The sequence below is a fragment of the Echinops telfairi genome, unplaced genomic scaffold (assembly GCF_000313985.2).
Source record: "Echinops telfairi isolate 266 unplaced genomic scaffold, ASM31398v2 ScPeMD7_18;HRSCAF=68, whole genome shotgun sequence".
Classification (NCBI taxonomy): domain Eukaryota; kingdom Metazoa; phylum Chordata; class Mammalia; order Afrosoricida; family Tenrecidae; genus Echinops; species Echinops telfairi.
In genome coordinates this window covers 69,660,020-69,662,929 of record NW_022103915.1, presented here as the reverse complement: position 1 = coordinate 69,662,929, position 2,910 = coordinate 69,660,020, and the positions used below count along the sequence as shown (strand labels likewise).

The 2,910-nt window shown below is 41.1% G+C and overlaps 1 non-coding gene across 1 annotated transcript; it reads right to left on the bottom strand.

Annotated features, from left to right (window-relative positions):
* Positions 1-544: 544 nt before the first annotated feature.
* On the bottom strand, positions 545-651 carry LOC115868819. The gene has a single exon (XR_004045797.1). It is a non-coding gene; the product is annotated as a U6 spliceosomal RNA (small nuclear RNA).
* Positions 652-2,910: the final 2,259 nt, after the last annotated feature.

Sequence of the window (2,910 nt, the reverse complement as noted above, 5' to 3'; positions counted from 1 at the left end):
TAAGAAGGTTGAGAACCACTGCTTAAGATAATTCTAACTTGGAGACAAGGAGGAGAAACACTGTTTAGGTTGGAGCTTAGGTGGATGGCCCATTACAAAGCCCTTTTCAGTGAGGATGCTGTCAGGAAGAAAAGTGAATGTGAATGAGTAGACAGATTTGCTTAAGCAATGCAGGTAAGGGGAAGGGGCCCTATTGAGAGATCCATTTAGATCAGTGTTTCTCAAAGTTTCTGGCCCTTTCCACCATCAGGTAACAAAAATAACTCATTTTTGTTTGTTTAGAAATATCCATTTGGACTTAAGAAATTAGCTATTTCTATGGTCAACTCAATGCTGGGATTTTTTTTCAAGGAGAGAATCACATTTTCTTTATTCTAGAATAGCCTTTATTCTTTCTTTCCTTAGTGGATGCTAAAGATAAAATGAACCATGTTAAGGATAATTATGATAATATTGAAGGAGGCTTGGCAGCACTGTGGGTTAAGCACTGGGCTTCTAACTGAAGTTTGGCGGTTCAACTCTCCCAGCCATTCTTCTTCTTTTTAAAAATATGGAACGCTTCACTAATGTGTGTGTCTTCCTTGCACAGGGGCCAAACTAATCTTCTCTGCATTTTTCCAATTTTAGTATATGTGTTGCTGAAGCAAGCACCCACCAGCCGTTCTGTGGGAGAAAGATGAGCTAGTCCATTTCCAACATATTTATAGCTTTGGAACCTCCTATAGAGCAGTTCCACTCTGTCTTGAGGAGTCCTTATGAATTGAAATCAACTGGAAAGCAGGTTTGTTTGTTTGTTGTATGACATCATTTTACTACCACTGCCTTAGTTTTAACACATAGCGTACTTACTCTGCGTTAGATACACTCTTTGTATTAACTCACAGAACCAGCATAACAACACTACAAGACTGGTGCTTATCCAAAACTTATCCAAAACTACAACACTACTTATCCAACAAAACTTATCCAACACTACAAGACTGGTACCTATCCAAAAATACATAAAACTAAGCCATGATGAAATAGAACTCTCCCACTAACCCAAAACCACTTGCCCTCAAGTTGGTAACAGTCCTATCTAGGGTTTCCGAGGCTGTAATCTTCATGCAAACAGAGAGTCTCATCTTTTTCCTGCTAAGCTGCTGGTGCTTTTGAACAGCTGACCTTCTGATTAGAAGTCCAACACCTACCAAACAGCCCCACCACGGCTCCTCAGGACTTGTCCCTGGCACCTTTTAATAAGTGAAGGAGTTAAAAGTCAAAGTCAGGCTGTGTGATTCCGCAGCCATGAAGTCACTGTAGTTACAGGTAAATTAGAAGAAGACCGGAGGGTGGAAGGTACAGATTTAAAAGTGGACACTTATACCTAAGGTGAGAAATTTTAACTGAATGGTGATAATGTGTCAATGGGGTGAAATGATGTGTCATATTTTTTTAACCACTGTTTGAATGACTGGGAAGAATACTCAACACTATTGACTTCTTGAAATGGTCTTTTCGGGGCATTCTTCTCTTCTGAGTCTTTTTCCACCTCTCTGATGGTTCATTCACAAATTTCTTTACTGAGCTCCTGCTTCTATCCTGGTGATTTTGGGGGTTCTGAAAATGTTCCTCTCCTGCCTCGTCTGGCTGGTCTATGACAAGGATTCTTAACAGGGCTTGATAGGGTAAGGACGGGGAGAAATCAAATAATGAGGTCATTTTTTAATCCCTCCAGGCAATCCTGATACACAAGCCCTATCCCAACACACACACACACACACACACACACACACACAACCTAGAATCACTGGTAATGACTCCCACATAACTTCATGTGAAATGTACCTGTTTTCCAGTCATCTGCCCCTCACCTCGCTGTCATTCTGTCATCTACTAGCTAATTCAAACCTCACAGACATGAAACATAACTCAGTATTCCCTGAATCCTCTTCTGACATCACTGATCATCCTTACAGGCATTAAACATCAGCTTTCACTCAGTCTCCAGCTGGGCTGCTTCTTCAATCACCTGCACAAATCCAACCCACCACCTAATTGCTTTTCTACAAGCCTAGTTCTCCTCTTTTCCATTGTCACTGCCTTAATCTAAATTCTGTCCCTCCCTCTTCTGGATAACTATGCTACCCTTCCAAGGGTCAGGAATCATCTTATTAAGGAAGTTAATTGAGTTGAGAATTGGAGTTTTCTGAACGATAAGGCCATTCTAGGGAGGTTGTTGTGGGTGGGAATGAACCATTCCCAGTTTGCCATGGATCCCTGGTACACATAAGGGCCTCAGTTCACATTTGCATGCCTGGCAGCAGCTGCAACACCCTACTCAGGGTGGGTGAAGGTAGAAGAGTGTTCTGAATCTCATACTTCAAGTGCCCTCCTCCAAGCCCCAAACCCACTTTCCGTTATCATCTCATGACCAACTCAGTACCTGGTACCTGGTGAACACTCATACATTCAGTGTTTGTGAAGTGAGGGACTTAGATATTTAATCCTAGAAGTGAAAGGTAGTTAAGCTTTCTAGCCACGTTAAAGCTATCTAGCCAAGAAACTGTAAGAACTAAAGTAATGGTGGTCAAGTTAAAAAGAGGTAGGCCAGAGAGATTAGAGAGCGTTGATAGGAAGAAATAGAATAGCAATCATAAAAACCCACTGCTTTTGTGCTTAGCAGATTTAGGCTCATGAGCAGTACTAGAGAAATTAGGATGGTGAAATAAAGTTCCTTTCTAACAAACCCAGCTTTAATTTATATAACTAATGAAAGATGTTACTAGCAATAAAAATGACCTGACATCTAGAACCTTTTTTTTACTGTGGAATACTGACTCTTTAGATTATATTTCAGGTTCTGGATTTGAAAACAGAATATTCCAGGTGTTTGTAGGTTCGGGGGGTGGGGTGGGGGGTGTCCTACAG